At 34.9% G+C, this 19,024-nt stretch overlaps 1 long non-coding RNA gene across 1 annotated transcript; it reads left to right on the top strand.

The window, feature by feature from the left end:
• Nucleotides 1–13,225: 13,225 nt before the first annotated feature.
• On the top strand, nucleotides 13,226–14,016 carry LOC135225517 (uncharacterized). Its single transcript, XR_010317023.1, has 2 exons — nucleotides 13,226–13,393; nucleotides 13,669–14,016. It is a non-coding gene; the product is annotated as an uncharacterized LOC135225517 (long non-coding RNA).
• Nucleotides 14,017–19,024: the final 5,008 nt, after the last annotated feature.

A 19,024-nucleotide genomic window follows, 5' to 3' on the forward strand; every position in this document is an offset into this window, starting at 1 on the left:
CTACAATGTCCATTAATATATAATTCGCTCTCCCTTGGAATTAATATATTTTCATATATGCTTAACCGAAGGGGATTTTTTTACACGATAATAGATTTGCCTGGTCCCGGGCGCGAACCCAAGAAGGCATTCACATCCAGGAACGTCAGTGGAGCTTTTACCAACCCCACCACTGTGTGAAGCATAAGTTTATGTCGTCTCTCACCCTCAAATACCTTTCGCGCTCAGGTAATTCATTGGTTCGGAGACAACATCAACCCACCTTGACTCCGGTAGCATTGTAGTGCTTCTGACAACACGTAACATTTATATAAATCATTTCACATTACCGTGATTCATATACATACAATGAGCTTCAATGTCTTTTAATATCTAATTCGCTCTACCTCGGAATTAATATATTTTCATATATGCTTAACCGAAGGGGAATTTTTTACACGATAATAGATTCGTCAGGTCCCGGGCGCGAACCCAAGAAGACATTCAAATCCAGGAACGTCAGTGAAGCCTTCACCAAACCCACCACCGCCAGAGGCATAAGTTTATGTTGTCTCTCACCCTCAAATACCTTTCGCGCTAATTCGTTGCTTTGGAAACAACATCAACCCACCTCAATTCCGGTAGCATTGTAGTGCTTTTGACAACAGAGCTTTTATATAAATCATTTCACATTACCGTGATTAATATACATACATCGAGCTACAATGTCCTTTAATATCTAATTCGCTCTACCTTGGAATTAGTATATTTTCATATATGCTTAATCGAAGGGAAATTTTTTACACGATAACATATTTGCCTGGTCCAGGGCGCGAACCCAAGACATTCAAATCCAGGAACGTCAGTGGTAAAAGCTTCACTGACGTTCCTGGATTTGAATGTCTTCTTGGGTTCGCGCCTGGGACCAGGCAAATCTATTATCGTAAAAAAATTAAAAAAATCCCCTTCGGTTAAGATACATGAAAATATATAATTCCGAGGTAGAGCGAATTTGATATTAAAGGACATTGTAGCTCGAGTATATATATATATATATATATATATATATATATATATATATATATATATATGTATATATATATATTAATGCAGAAAACAAAACCCATCTAGTTGGTAAAACAATGTCGTTACTTTTGTAAGTGGTAGTTAAAGAGTTGAGAGGTGTAAACAAATTACGATTTCATCTCACTTCCTAAAATTATGAAGTCTCTTTGGCAGTTCAAGCAAGGTCTTCAAGGAGTACATTGTATATATTCGTAATTCAAAGGATTCATTTTGGGCACACAGATGTAAGTTTTTGACGAACTTATATATATTTGCTTTGTATGTTTTATTCATTTAAGCGTTAAAAGGCGTAAATTGGTTTATTTGTGACATTTAACATTTGATTGTCCTATAAATATGATAAAATGTGATATAGTCAAAGGAGGTCTAAAGTGGTAATGAAAGAGTCTTGTTTAGAAAAATATATTTAATTAGCTTTGCAAGATGTATTAAGGTACATTATGTCACCGTTATGACTTATTGAATATTATGGGTTATTTAATAATGTATTTAAAGTTCGCAATAATTCCTTTCAGGAATGAACCTACTACTACTACTACTACTACTACTACTACTACTATTACTACTACTACTACTGTTAACGGAATAAAGGTTAAAGTTGAGTTTCTGAGTTTGTGTCGCCCATAACAATAGTTCATTCATCTTCAACATGAATACGGATCAGAAGGACAACGTAGAAGACAATGGTGACGCCAAGGAGATGTTACGCACCCTCAAGAACAATCAGACTGCTGCTCTCTCTGCCCTCACAAAGAAACGGAATAAAGTCAGCAAGTGTATGGAGAAGCCTGATAATCTTCATTTAGTAAAGACAGGCATGGAGGAGTTTGAGGAAGGGTTAAAAAAGTACAAAGACTGCCAATCAAAAGGTTTGAAGATAAAGAATTGTCTGCCTTAGGATTCAGATTTCAGGTGCATAAATGGATAGCCACAACAGAAGCAAATTTGCAGGATTCTATGGACGGATCTTCACTGCGGAGCAGGTCACATAAATCCAGGAGGTCAGTTAAAAGCACAGCATCAAGTGTAAAGTCAGCTCTCATACAGGAGAAGGCAAAGTTGGCTGGTTTGCTTGCACAGAGGGCACTGCTTGAGAAACAGACAGAAATAGCTCAACAACAGGCAGAATTAAAAGCCAAGGAAGATTTGTTAAAGTTGGATGGTGAAATTGAAGCAGCAAGGGCAAGGGAGAAGGTGTTCCAGGAAGAGGTTATTCCATCAACAGACAAAGTTTTAAACCCTGAAACACCAGCATTTGTTCCCAGTCACAATGTGCATCAAAATAAACCCAATGTCACAGTGCCTTTTCTACCCATGGCACCTACCCCAGAGTCATTCTACCAAAGTCAGCAACAGTTAGCAGCGGCTATGATGCTGCCTCATGCTGAAGTGACTAAGTTTTGTGGTGATCTTCTTGAATATGCATCATTCATGTGGCATTTAATGACCGCATCGTGCCACACACCACATCAGACTCCAACAGGCTGTATTTCTTAAATTCAGCATCTAGAAGGAAAGCCTAAGTCACTCATAGCTGGGTGCATGTTTATGAATGCATCTGAAGGATACATTGAAGCAAAAAGACTTCTGGACAAAGTGTATGGAGATCCATACAAGGTTTTCCATGGCATACATAGACAAGCTAACCAAGTGGCCACAAGTGAGAGGTGATAACAGTGAATCTTTGCAGGAATATGCTTTGTATCTTGTGAAATGTAATCAAACCATGCAGTCATTGTCAAACATGCAGGTTTTAAATGATTTGCCAAACCTTCAGAGGGTGATTTCAAAGCTGCCAGTGTATATTCAAAATAAGTGGTTGGATCATGTGATAAAGCTCAGGAGGCAAGGTGTTTGTGTGTGTTTCACCACATTAGTGGAATTTGTGCAGAATGCAGCAGAGGCAGCAATGGATCCTGTATTCAGCAGGGAAGCTTTGGTTAAAGTGTGTGTTTTTTCAAAGGCAAAGGCAAATCATGGCTCAAGTCAGACCAAGCAAAAATCGTTTGCAGTTACAGTGCAACCATCAAATTCTGCCAACCAGTATACTAGGAAATGCCAACTCTGTAGTGGTCATCATGACATTGAGGAGTGCCTTCAATTTCTGCACAGGAGTGTGGATGAAAGACGAGAATTTGTTAAAGACAACCGTCTTTGCTTCAGTTGTTTGGGCAATAACCACACTTCAAAAAGTGTCTCAATCGACGGCAGTGCAAGACATGTAATAAAAGGCATCCTACCACTCTGCACATTGAGAACTTTAGGATGCTTGACAGCAACAGTGCAATTGTGTCACAAGCTAGTGCACAGTTTGAAAGTACAGGTCAAGGTTGTGCTAAGGGTCAAGATGGTACTCAAGGTGAAGGTCGCACTCCAGGTCAAAGTAATACTCAAAGTCTAAGTAATGTGAGGTCTTCTGCATGTACAATTTCTGATACAGTGTTGCAATCAATCTTGCCTGTGCAATTACGTGTAAATGGTAGTGACAATGTAGTACAAACTTATGCCTTTTATGATACAGGCAGTACAGGTTGTTTCATTAAGGATAGTATCAAGGATCAATTAAACTGTAAAGGTATTGAAACAGCTATCAAGTTGCAACAATGCATGGGACTGATACGGTTAAAACCTTTATTGTAAATGGTCTTGTTGTTGCTGATATACATGGTAATAATGATGTTGTATTGCCAAAGGTATTCACACAAAAGGATATTCCTGTTAATCATGATCAAATTCCAAGGTATGAAATGTTAAAGGATTGGCCTCATTTATCATGTGTTATTAATAAGATTCCAGTGTATCAGCCAGAGTTAGACATAGGAATTTTGATAGGTAGTAACTGTCCAACAGCTTTACAACCTTTAGAGGTTGTACCCACTTCAGGTTATGGCCCCTTTGCAGTAAGATATTTGCATGGATGGACAGTTAATGGGCCTGTACATGTTAAGGTTAGTTCAAATGGGGTTTCATGTCACAGGTTACTTGTATCTGATGTTCAACATGTTACTGACTGTATTACTGTTGAAAGTATTAGGAAGTACTTTGAGTTAGATTTTTCAGAAAGGGATCTTGGGTCAGTTCCTGATGAGCGTGGCTTATCTTTTGAGGACATAAGATTTGTGAAAAGGTGCCAGGATGACATTGAATTTAGAGGTGGTCACTTTCAGCTACCCATGCCTTTCAGAGATCTCAATGTGAATCTTCCTAACAATAAGAAGCAGGCTGTTAGCAGAGCTAAGTGGCAAAAGGAGAAGATGAAGAATAGTGAAGATTACAGACAGCAGTATACAGCATTTATGGACAAGTTGTTTGAAAAAGGCTATGCTTACAAGATCCCAGATGATGAGGTCAATAAGATTCCTGTTTGGTATCTTCCTCATCACGCAGTTTTTCATCCCAAGAAAGGAAGATTAGGATTGTTTTTGACTGTAGTGCCAAGTTTGAAGGTGTGTCATTAAATGATGTTCTGCTACAGGGTCCAAACCTCACCAATTCATTGACAGGAGTACTTATTAGATTCCGGCAGGAGGTTTATGCATTCATTGGAGATATTGAAGCTATGTTCTTTCAAATAAAGATTCCACCTGAGAATCAGGACTATGTTAGATTCTTGTGGTGGCCTAATGGTGACATCAATCGACCTCTTGAAGAATTCCGAATGGCTGTTCACATTTTCGGAGCAATCTCATCACCGAGCATTGCAAATACTGCATTGAAGGCCACAGCAGACAAAGCAGATGAGAAGTATGATTCAACTGTTGGCAGCACCATAAGGCACAATTTCTATGTTGACGACTGTTTGAAGTCATGTGCTGATGTTCCTACAGCAGTGAAGTTGGTGAAGGATTTGGTATCTGCAACTGGTGACGGAGGGTTTAGGTTAACTAAATTTGTCAGCAATTCAATTGATGTCCCTAAAGCTTTGCCTGCTGAAGATTGTTCGGTTGAAAGTGACAAGTTTAATCTTGACATCGAGAGTTTAATGACAAGAGCCTTAGGAATGTTATGGGACCTTAAAGAAGACTCATTCAAGTTCTCAATTGAGCTCAAGGATAATCCATTCACCAGAAGAGGATTGTTGTCAACTACTCATCATTATATGATCCCCTTGGGTTGCTCTCTCCAATCATCTTACCAGCCAAGAAACTGTTACAAGAATTGTGTCAAGTTGAGAGTCTGGACTGGGATGAGAGGATTCAGATGAGCCAGCTGAAAGGTGGCAACATTGGATACAAGGTCTTCATTTACTGGAGCAGCTTTCAATACCAAGATGCTTCAAGTCAAGTGGGTTTGGTAATGTGACAGGTTCAAGTGTTGTATTATTCAGCGATGCAAGTACAGTTGGTTATGGTGTTGCAGCATATCTTGTTCTTCACGATGGAAACCAAGTTCAGTCAAATCTTGTCATGGGAAAATCAAGAGTATCTCCCAAAAAGGTGGTGACTATACCTAGGTTAGAACTTACAGCTGCAACTGTGTCTGTCAAGGTTGCTCAACACATCCTGAAGGAGTTGGAGTTTACTGTTGGCAAGGTAGTGTACTACACAGATTCAACAACAGTCCTTCACTATATTCATAGCAACACTAAAAGGTTCCCTGTTTTTGTAGCCAACAGAGTCAGGGTTATAAGAGACTACTCCCAGCCGGAGCAATGGGGATATGTAAACTCCAGTGATAACCCTGCTGATGTGGCATCAAGAGGTATTAGTGTACATCAGTTTTTGCAGTATGATAAATGGTTTCATGGCCATCATTTATTGCATTCTGATTATTTGCCTTCACAGGAGTATGTGTGTGCAGATTGTGTTGATGGTAAGAGTGAACATGTATCTGCGGTCACAATTTCTGAAGAAACATCATGGGTTTACAAGATTGATTGAATATTTCTCTTCATGGTCAAGGTTACAAAAGGCAGTTTCTGTATTTCAACAACTGAAGTCAATCCTTAGTGGTAAAAGGAAAGGTTGTGTAACCACTGATGCTGAAAGGGCAATCATAATGTATGTTCAACGGGAGGTGTTTGGTGATGAAGTGAAGGCTTTATCAAGGGAATTGTCAGTTGGCAAGAGTAGTCCAATATATAAGCTTGATCCCTTTCTTGATTCTGAGGATGGCTTATTGAAGGTTGGAGGTAGGATAAGAAGGTCTGACATTCCACATTCTGCCAAACATCCATACTGTTACCAAAGAAGCATCATGTGACTACATTGTTGATACGACATGAGCATGAATTATTAGCTCATTCAGGTAGAAACCATGTTCTCTCAAATCTAAGGCAGAAGTATTGGATCATCAATGCTAATGCAACTGTCAGGAATGTGTTATTTCATTGTGTTACTTGCCAGGAAGTTGAAAGAACCAGCTTTGAGTCAAAAGATGGCTGATCTTCCAGCAGACAGAATTGGAACCTTCGCCACCATTCAGTAATGTTGGTATTGACCTCTTTGGACCCTATTACATCAAGGAAGGAAGAAAGGAGTTAAAGAGGTATGGTGTGATATTTACCTGCTTGGTTAGTAGGCATTCATATTGAAAACTGCAAACACTTTACAATCTGACTCATTTCATAAATGCTTTGCGAAGATTGTTTCTCGAAGAGGTCATCCCAAGGTTATCAGATGATAATGGAACCAACTTCCATGGGGCTGAGAGAGAACTTAAGGCAGCTCTTGATGAGATGGAGGAAAAGAAGATTGAGAAGTATTTGTTGCATAATCATATTGAATGGAAATTCAATCCACCTGCAGCAAGCCACATGGGTGGTTGTTGGGAGCGCCAAATCAGAACAGTTAGAAAGGTGTTGTCTGCACTGGTGAAGGAATTTGGTGAAAGGCTAAATGACGAAAGTTTATGGACTCTGCTTTGTGAGGTTGAGAGCATCGTCAATTCAAGACCGTTAACCACTGTAAGTGACAGCGTAGATGACCTTGAGCCACTAACTCCAAACCATTTGTTGATTCCAAAATCATATGTGATCCCTCCCCCTGGCTTGTTTCAAAAGGATGATGTTTACATGAGGAGAAGGTGGAGATGCGTTCAATATCGACCAACTGTTTTGGTCAAGATTAGAAAGGAGTATTTGAGCATTTACAGGACTAGACAAAAGTGGAATGAACCAAGAAGAAATCTAATTGTTGGCGATGTGGTCTTGGTAAAGAGTGACATTGAGCCAAGGAATCAGTGGCCAATGGGGTGAGTAATAGAAGTATACCCTGATGACAAAGGAACAATTAGCAGTCCCAAGATTAAGACACTTTCTTCGGTTATTGTCCGTCCTATTCAGAAGCTAGTGTTATTAGTTGAAGGCTAGGATTTTCATGTTAAATGTAACGTGATATTATCTTGTTCTTATGGCCTATCATTTGATATTATATATTATTTGAGTTATGAAGATGTTTAATTTTGTTTAGGTGAATATGTGAAACATGAAAGTGTTTTGAATTCAAAGTTTGTATTGTAACTTAAAGGTTATTTATTGTGTCTGCATGAGTAGGTGTATATTTTGATAAACAGGTTTAATCTGTTTATGGGGCTGAGTATGTTAATGCAGAAACACAAACCCATCTAGTTGGTAAAACAATGTCGTTACTTTTGTAAGTGGTAGTTAAAGAGTTGAGAGGTGTAAACAAATTACGATTTCATCTCACTTCCTAAAATTATGAAGTCTCTTTGGCAATTCAAGCAAGGTCTTCAAGGAGTACAGTTGTATATATTTCGTAATTCAAAGGATACATTTTGGGCACACAGATGTAAGTTTTTTGACGAACTTATATATATTTGCTTTGTATGTTTTATTCATTTAAGCGTTAAAAGGCGTAAATTGGTTTATTTGTGACATTTAACATTTAATTGTCCTATAAATATGATAAAATGTGATATAGTCAAAGGAGGTCTAAAGTGGTAATGAAAGTGTCTTGTTTAGAAAAATAGATTTAATTAGCTTTGCAAGATGTATTAAGGTACATTATGTCACCGTTATGACTTATTGAATATTATGGGTTATTTAATAATGTATTTAAAGTTCGCAATAATTCCTTTCAGGAATGAACCTACTACTACTACTACTACTACTACTACTGAGTTTGTGTCGCCCCCATAACAACAAATATATATCATATAGATATATAATATATATATATATATATATATATATATATATGTGTGTGTGTGTGTGTGTGTGTGTGTGTGTGTGTATCAATACACATTTATATACATATAAATACATATGTATATGTATATGTGAATCAGAGGAATTTATTTCTGGTGATAGAAATTCATCTCTCGATGTACTTAGGTTCGGATCCCACAATAAGCTATAGGTCCTATTGCTAGGTTACCAATTGGTTCCTAGCCACGTAAAAATACCTAATCTTCGGGCCAGCTGTAGGAGAGGTGTTAATCAGCTCAGTGGTCTGGTTAAACTAAGATATACTTAACTTATGTATGTATGTATGTATGTATTTATGTATGTATGTATGTATGTATATATATATATATATATATATATATATATATGTATATATATATATATATATATGATATATATATATATATATATATATATATATATATATATATATATATGTATATATATATATATATATATATATATATATATATATATATATATATATATATATATATATATATTTTATATATATAAATATATATAATATGTTAATACAATGTTCAAGACGAAACGTCCTTCACGTGATGATTAGATGCACTTGAGTTTTTCTTTCCATCAGCATTTACTGTCTACTAAGCAAAATCCTAATCGACGAAGATTACTGAGTGCTGGTCAGTTTCAATCACCTTTTCCCTTGATCACTGTAATTTCTTTTACTCTTATTCATCTACATCATACGTTGAGTATTACGATCAGTAATGAGAAGTAAATCATCTAAATAACCATAATGTTTATCTAAACCCAGTTTTAATCTGAAACTTGCTAAGTAATTTGCAGTAAGTCATCCTTCATTACATTTGTTTTTAGTTTTCTGTAAAACAATACTTTTGAGATGGCTTCCTTTGTCTGTCCGTCCGTACTTTTTCTTTCCGCCCTCAGATCTCAAAACCTAATGAGGCTAAAGAGCTGCAAATTGGTATGTTGATCATCCACCCTACAATCATCAAACATACTAAATTGAAGCACTCTAGCCTCAGTAATTAAAAAAATTCATTTAAGGTTAAAGTTAGTCATCATCGTGCGTCTGGCAACGCTATAGGCCAGGCTACCACCCGGCAGTTGTTGAGAGCTTCATGGGCCGCCGCTCATACAAAAAACTTTGTTGCGGTGAAGAAACTTCGGCGCATTTTTTCTTTGTTTTATGAGATCACTACTATACTGGAAAGATTATCATTTTCTTCCCAATCTGACGCCTTCGGGAACTTTTGACTCGAAGGTGAAGTACAAAAAGAATTCTGAGGCTTCAGACTCCCATGTGTGGATTCTTTAGTAACAAATGACTGAGTGAACGAATTGTAGTGCAGGCTCAACTAGCTCCAAACAGATGTCCATTTCAGAGAGGCTTTAGGACACGAAGCCCACGCTAGTTTTATGGATTTCTGTGGTTACCAAAGGTATCCACTCCCCTTTCAGGTGGATCCAGCAACAACTGACATGTTTGAATTCTTTAAAGAAGTGTCGACGGGAGAGGAAACCAGATGGAAAAGGGAATAGATCAAATTAAAAAAAAAATAGTCTAAAGGAACTCTTTTAATTAAGGGAAACAAGAGTAAGAGAATATCATGGCTTGAAAGTGAAAGAAAAAAGCTGGTCAGTAATGACAAACCTTTCAGTGCATAATTTAAGATAAGTGCTTTTTCTCAATACTTTAGTAAACATAAACTTTACAAATGTAATCTAGCCAAAAAGTTTTTTCATTCCCAGATAACCAACAACTTTTCTCTGAAAGGAAAAATGAGAACCAACACTTCAACTAAACAAGAGCCAAGGTTACAGAAGTAGCAAAAATCGTCAATATCTAGATGACAAAATCAGAAGATAAAAAGCAACCTGATAAGATCGAGAAAACAAACGAAAAAGATCAACGATACTAAGGATAAATATATAAATATATATATATATAATATATATATATATATAAATATATATATATATATATTTATATATATATATATATATATATATATATATATATATATATATATATATATATATATATATATATTATATATATATAATATATATATATATATATATATATATATTATATATATATATATATATATATATATATATATAATATATATAGACTGGTAAAAATGTTCTGTAACAACAGAGTTCCATCTAATAAAAGGAGCCCATAAAAAACACCAAAATAGAGAAAGAGTACTATATTTCAGAGATGCTGTCTCCTCTTCAGGTAGATGAATGAGAAAAGTTCACAGAAAAGGTGGTATGGTATTTATACCAAGAGGTCCATCCACAAACAAGCCATTTTAAGTCACCCGCTGATAATCTTCCTCTAATCTTCTTAAGGGTTGGTTGAATGAAGACGTTGTCGATCTTGTCCGAAATCCATCCTCCTTTTGAGATGTTCATTACCTGCCTCTCTTTTATTAAGGCCGATTCCATCATTGACTCTTGTACCGGCAGTTGCTGCTATAAATTACACGTGACAAATTCCAGTTTATTCTATGGTTATGTCATTTATATGGTTGAAAATAGACGAGTTCTGTTGTCCATACCTAACTGACCGTTTGTGTTGTATTAATCTCTGGGGAAGGGATTTACCTGTAAATCCGATGTAAGATTGGTCACAGTCCTGGCATGGATTTCGTATACCCCAGAGTCCTTTGGAGATCTTTTGTTGGACGTTAATCAGGGATTTGGCTAAGGTGTTTGGGTAAGTAAATACAAAAGGGTTCGATTTTCCGAGGGGGTTGGTTATTCTCTTAATCGTGTCCAGGTGGGGAATTATTATTTTATTGTTGGGTGTATCTCTGGTCTTGTCTTTAGGGGGTCGGTAGAAAATTACGTTAGCTTTGTGAATTGCTTTCTCAATTATATGGTCAGGATATTTTAAAGACGAAAGTTGCTTGCGAATTAGTTCAAATTCTTTTTCCAGGAATTCTGGGGAACAAATCGCAAGGCTCTTAAGAATAAGTTACTAGCTACACCTATTTTGATAGAAATGTCATGATAGCTAAAGTAGTGAATGTATGAAAGTGAGAACGTTGGTTTTCTGTATATGGTAAATTTGTATTCTGTCGTATCTCTGATTATTAAAACAAAATTCCTTTTCTTGATGTTTTAATAATCAGAGATACGACAGAATACAAATTTACCATATACAGAAAACCAACGTTCTCACTTTCATACATTCACTACTTTAGCTATCATGACATTTCTATCAAAATACGGTGTAGCTAGTAACTCGTTCTTAAGAGCCTTGCGAATTTGTTCCCCAGAATTCCTGGAAAAAGAATTTGAACTAATTCGCAAGCAACTTTCGTCTTTAAAATATCCTGACCATATAATTGAGAAAGCAATTCACAAAGCTAACGTAATTTTTCTACCGACCCCCTAAAGACAAGACCAGAGATACACCCAACAATAAAATAATAATTCCCCACCTGGACACGATTAAGAGAATAACCAACCCCCTCGGAAAATCGAACCCTTTTGTATTTACTTACCCAAACACCTTAGCCAAATCCCTGATTAACGTCCAACAAAAGACATCTCCAAAGGACTCTGGGGTATATGAAATCCCATGCCAGGACTGTGACCAATCTTACATCGGATTTACAGGTAAATCCCTTCCCCAGAGATTAATACAACACAAACGGTCAGTTAGGTATGGACAACAGAACTCGGCTATTTTCAACCATATAAATGAACATAACCATAGAATAAACTGGAATTTGTCACGTGTAATTATAGCAGCAACTGCCGGTACAAGAGTCAAATGATGGAATCGGCCTTAATAAATGAGAGGCAGGTAATGAACATCTCAAAAGGAGGATGGATTTCGGACACGAACGACAACGTCTTCATTCAACCAACCCTTAAGAAGATTAGAGGAAGATTATCAGCGGGGGTGACTTAAAATGGCTTGTTTGTGGATGGACCTCTTGGTGTAAATACCACCTTTTCTGTGAACTTTTCTCATTCATCTACCTGAAGAGGGAGACAGCAGTCTCTGAAATATAGTACTCTTTCTCTATTTTGGTGTTTTTATGGGCTCCTTTTATTAGTATATATATATCCATATATATATATATATATATATATATATATATATATATATATTATATATATATATATTTATATATATATATATATATATATATATATATATAAAGTCTTACCAAATTTAAAAGTGTTTGCTTGTAACATTTAATATTATATTAAATGTTAAAAGAAATGTATATGTGTATATTTAAGTATATATATAAATATATAAATATATAAATATATATATATATATATATATATATATATATATATATATATATATATATATATATATATATATATATATATATATATATATATATATATATATATTATATATATATATAAATATATAATATATATATATATATATATATATATATATATATATATATATATATATATTATCATATATATATATATATATATATATATATATTTATATATTTATATATATACTTAAATATACACATATACATTTGCTTTTAACATTTAATATAATATTAAATGTTACAAGCAAAACATGCTTTAAAGTTTGGTAAGACTTTTGTCGCCTGAGAGTTGCAATCAGTCATTCTATCAAACAATAAATTTCTTTTTAGAAAACTGAATTTCTGTTTTAAAACTGAAATTCGTTTTTAAAACAGAAATTACAACTGAATTTTTTATAAGGCAAAAAACGGTCTTAATTAATGAAGTCTAGCATTGCTTATTAAGCGTTAGGAATTCTAATCGCATTATTTGCTGTTTCATGCGAGTGAACCACTGATTTAAATAAATTTAATTTGCAATTGAAGTCCCTAAATTCATAAACTAGAAACAATACCGATAAATTAGTATCCAACTGTGACTCCTTAATAAGTAGCAATGGCATCTTTGCATCGATATTAATCTGAACCTCCTTATCGCTCACGTGGGCAGTCTCTCGGGGTATATAAACCCCTGAAGGTTCTCCTTTCGCCATTCGAAGTGAGCATCTCGCCATAAGGAGAAAGAAAACGAGCTCGGCTGACTAGAAAAATCTTTTGGATAATTTCTCTGTGACGATCGAAGAATCACCGACTTCCAAAATGCCCCACCTACGAACTCATTCCTTTCCAGATGGACTCCTTACTTCGGATGGTAAGAATTAATTTTTAAAAGAATTTCCCAGTTCATTGTCTTGTCTTTTCCGTTTTGAATTTTGATATATTCTTCGTGTAAATTGATATTTAATTTTCATAAAGTACAACACATTAAAAAAGACAGTAATAATATAAGAAATTCAGTGGTTTAATTAAGTTGAATGAACTGACAAGAGAATGTCCCTTATCCTCTTTGAGTTCAATACCAATGATCGCTGTTTATGTCATTATTAAGTCAACAGATGCACTTAAAGACATTTGCATCTGTTACAGAGGACGCCAAGAGCCGCAGCTGTTCTTCCGTCAGCGGCAGAAGCTTCCAGAGTGTCAGCAGCAACAGCAACAGTTCGACCTGTGACAGGAGTTGCTGTAGGGACGAACTGACTCATCATCACGAAAGCAACAGCAATAACAAAAAGATGAACAAGAAGAAATCTCACAGGAAACAGAAAACAATCGACAGCGATTTCGTTACGTATTTCATCTGTCGTCGACCATGAGAACATTCTCTCTCTCATCCTATTCCTTCTATGTTTTTTTATGAAATACTAACAATTTAAATATTTTTTATTGTTGACGATTTACTATTATTATTTTTATATAAATAAAGGCTCGATATAATCCCAGCTTGATACATTTTTTCCTCAGATATTATATTTACCAAAGTAATCTTTGACGAGACTAGACAACTGAATATAGTAATCTCCGAGAACCTCTTAACAGAATTGGTTAAACCTCACGTAAAGAACGCAACTTTGAATTCAACTGGACATATTACCCCAATTTTGTATGACCAAGGGAAATCTCCTATTACTTGTACTGATTACCATATACATGGAGTTTCTTTAAGAGCAGAATATTAATTAATCAATATTACTCCATAAAATGTGAAAAGGTAAGGTAACGAAGCTGTGAAGATATTCTTTGACTGACCAAACGAATTGGAGTCATTGATGAAGTCCATTATAAGTATGGTGTTTTTCGTCTTTCATTTTTAGGATGTCATATACACAAAATTAATATTGAGATTTTATTATATATTAATTTTCATTCGGACCACGACAACAGAGTTAGGAAATCAGTGTTCACATTAATTTTTTTTTTTAATGCATTACGTGTTGGAAGCCCTAAACATGTCGATGATGAAATTGACGACATCAAGATTAGAGGCAATAAATCAATATACCCTAATATTGTATCAGACTCAGATGGAAAAATGACTTTATGGAAAAAACAAAGGAGAAATATGTAACACATAAACTTCCTTAAATGCCCTATTGTTATAATTTTGAAGATATTCTCAACTTTCTTAAATATTTTAGTGTTAAAGTGATATTTAAGAACAATAATGCACTAAAAGTAGCGATGAAACCGAACATTCCTGACATTTATCAGATCTCACGCAATTCTCTTAGCAAGTCCTGTTAGCTATATTAACTATACTCTATTTTTTTCCATCTGTCCACCCGCCAGTGGTGTTTGGGTATGGTAACACTACGTCCCGGGCTTTAGATAGTTACGCTATGTGTAAGTTTTAGGTAAATAAAAGGATATCTGGGTGTACATTTACAACTGAAAAGTGTTTTAATAATCTACTGTATGCGAATTACACTGTTAATATTCGAAATAGGATATTGTTATTATTGTTGAATGTAAGCTGAATGTAACTATCTAAAGCCCGGGACGCAGTGTTACCATACAAAAACACCACAGGCGGATGGACAGATGGAAAAAAAAAAAAAAACACGAGTATAGTCACTGGAAAAAGGAATTGATCAGCATAAAAACGTATACGATATGCACAGAATGACATTTCAATTTAATTTATGTTGGCTATGGTAATCATGCTTTCTACTAGGTATGTAAAAATAAACTAGTCTAATAACATGTAAGAGAGGAATATTAACTAAGGACAACAAAACGATAGGATCGTTATTATTTGTAGTAGGAAATAAATCAGATCAATCGTTTAACGAAAACAAAAGTTATGCATATCATAACCCTTCTCTTTCAAAATAAGTCCAACCTCCCTGCAGGTGTCAAGCACTTTGCCTAACATCAGCATATATATATATATATATATATATATATATATATATATATATATATATATATATATATATATATATATATAATCATTCAGGAAACCGCAGACAACCACATCAGAAGGAAGAACATTTATTTGAGAAGTTTCGCACATACAATATGCATCTTCAGTCTGTTGGATAAAAACATACAAATATTAACATCAAATAAAAGGAGGATTCTTAATTTAACAAGTAAAAATTAATACAAGATTAAAATTAACTTAAAATTTACAGAAAGGATTAAAAGTTAATGACAAGTAAAATGAAGAAGTAAAAAGTATAAATAAAAAACAAATACCAATGCGCAACCAACCGTTAGTTGAGAAGGAAGGAGGTAAAATCAATGACTAGACTTGGGCAAGAAGTTAAAAAGTTGACTATGCCAGATAAAGCGGAGAAAATGAAACTCCACTATTCAACGAGGGAACAAGACGTTTAATATATAATGTCTCTAGAGTGGGTAGGTAATCTGAGTCTTTAACTGAGCCTAAAATAGAGAAGTGTTGTTTCTTCACCTCTATCCTACAATTGATAGCGTGATTTTTTATATTTGAGTGCTCAGGCCTACTTAATTTTTACCCCGTCCTAAAACTAAGGCCCATGTGACTACGGTATCTCATCTGCAGCAGCCTCCTAGTCGATCCAACGTAATTTCCGGGACATCCCGAGCACGTAAATTTGTATACTACGTTAGATCGCATGAACTGCTGCAGACGATCTCTGAAGCAGGGAAAAAAGAGAGCCTTATTTTGCTTAGGTTGTTTGATATATGCTTTATATTTAGACAGGGAATTTCACTTTCAATAATTGTAGTTAGGTGTTGTGAAAATTTGCTATTGTATATACGTATATGGTATGGAGACATACATTAGTTTCTTTGGTACGTCTATCATTGGAATGGATGGTTTAAAATTCAAAGTTAAAAGTGTGTTAACAATATTAAGAAATACATCCTTAGGATACGAGTTTCGTTGGAAGTTATTATATATAAATTCAATTTCTTTATGGGAGATATCCCAGTTCGATGAATAGTTTATTGCTTCATGAACCTGAACCAGAGTGGAGATGGCATTAAGCTTAAAACTTTTGACAAGAGCTACAAAAATTATTAGATAGTCCCGTATATGTTTTCTTCCTGAAAACTGAAGTGTTAAAAATTGAATGATCCCTAGTAATACAAATGTCATGAAACGGTAAAGAATTATCGTTATCGAGTTCCACAGTAAAGTTAATGGTAGGGTGTTTCAAATTAATAAACTGTAAAAACTGTGAAGCTTGCCATTCGTATCTAAAAAGGGCGAAGGTATCGTCCACATACCTTCTGTAGAACAATGGTTTAAAAAGAATCAGGACAAGAATTAAAAAATTCTTTGTTCTAGACGAGACATAAAAAAATTTGCGAATAATGGGCCCAAGGGAGAACCCATAGCCACACGATCAACCTGATAATATAATTTATTATTAACAACAAGGGCTGAGACTTGAACGGCAAGTTCTATAACTGTTTATAAAGGAGCTTATTAAAACCATGAAATAAAAATTCTTCATTTGGCAATATTCTATCAATTATGATATTTATGGTTTTATCAATAAAGATATTCGTAAACAACGACTCCAAGTCAAAACTGTCCATAGAGTTCACCATCCTGTTTAGTTATTAGATCCTGAAATTCGTAACCGTTTTTCACATTGCATTGGTTAAAAGAAAACTCATTTAAAATCGATACTAAAAATTTAGATATATATTAAAAGACGGACTGTTGTAAGCCGCCATAATTGGTCCAATAGGCAAACCAGGCTTATGGATTTTCGGTTCCTCGTATAAAATGCTAAATGTGTTTACAGATAGGCAGATTGATAGATATTTAGATAGACAATGAAAGTTTCTTCTATGTGCCAATCCTTTGGAAAACGGTCAGTATCATATTCGATGCTTCATTTTTCCTTATTGTGTGTGTACGGATATATATATGTATATATATATATATATATATATATATATATATATATATATATATAGATATATATATATGTATATGTATATATATATATATATATATATATATATATATATATATATATATGTATATATATCTGTAACTCATCTCAACGTTTAACCAACGAGGTTTAGCTCTTAATACATACCATGAACGCTTGTGTAATATTACGTGTTTTTATGTGCTGTTTATGCATACCTAAAAATTGATAACTCATATAGTATATATGTATATATGTATGTATATATATATATATATATATATATATATATATATATATATTACACACATATATATGAGTTATCAAATTTTTAGGTATGCATAAACAGCGCATAAAAACACGTAATATTACACAAGCGTACATGGTATGTATTAAGTGCTAGAACTCGTTGGTTAAACGTTGGGATGAGTTAACTGATCCACATCTTCAACCTCAGTCAAATATATTAACACCATAAACAGTGTAAGTTCGACGCAAAGTGTTTTGTTATACAAATACCACCAAAAATACACCATTTTAAAAGATACGCTGAATATAATATCACTCGCCTTAGCTGTTTCTTGGCTAATTTTTCGTGACATATAGATCTGAGGTGGCCATAAGCAAACAACAGGAATCTGAAGGAGGAGATTAAAGCGTATCAGAGCAGGAACTGAAAGCGAGACCCAACACGTGATTACGAGCATAAAAAAAGTGGGCTGATGAGGCAGACTGCAAATGACATGATTGGAGTCTAAGAGGACAACCACTCAGTACATTACACATTTCAGGGACGAATAACGGTCAGGCGTCTGTGGTATGATGGGTTGGAATTTTCGTTCAGTTTTCCTTCCGTTATCATTAGGCGCCTGCTAAGGTAGATTCTAATCAGTGAAGAGTTACTGAGTACAAGGGCGTCCGCCTCACAAGTAGCTGCCTAAGACAAATGCAGATCATAGCCAATCAAGAGCATTTCTACCTATTTTCTGTTAAAGTCATGATATCGATAACAATTCAATATGAAAAATAAAAGCACATAATACTTCTTGCTTATGATTGCATATCTTTCTGCTTAAGGCCGCCACTATGCGACAATCCGTCAGTAAAAATCCAACGGCATAAATATATGATTGATTTGCCCCTCTACTGTTGAGACAGGAACTTTGACTCTTGGGACGATGATGAGACTATGAATTTTCCTCATAATGAATGCCTCACCCGACGGCATTTTCTCACATTATCTGGAAGGGGGTGTAGATAGTTCTTGAAAACTAACAGTCACCACATAATGTTTCTCTGGACGACCATCACCCAGAGGAAAATTATGTGGTGACCGGTAGTTTTCTAGAGCTATTTCAATTGGAACTATCAAATGCAAGCAATCTGAGAAAAAACCTTCGGCCGAGGGACTCACACTTTTGCCAAGAGTCCAAGAGTATGTCAAGAGGAGAGAGATGGGAAAAGAGAAAAACTGGTGGCGGGGGAAGGAATGGCCGTATTGAGGATGAAGAGAAGACGGCAACGGGAAGAGTAAAGCAGAAAGAGAATTCCTTACCTGGAATGTT

This window comes from Macrobrachium nipponense, chromosome 13 (genome assembly GCF_015104395.2).
Source record: "Macrobrachium nipponense isolate FS-2020 chromosome 13, ASM1510439v2, whole genome shotgun sequence".
In the NCBI taxonomy this organism is placed as follows: domain Eukaryota; kingdom Metazoa; phylum Arthropoda; class Malacostraca; order Decapoda; family Palaemonidae; genus Macrobrachium; species Macrobrachium nipponense.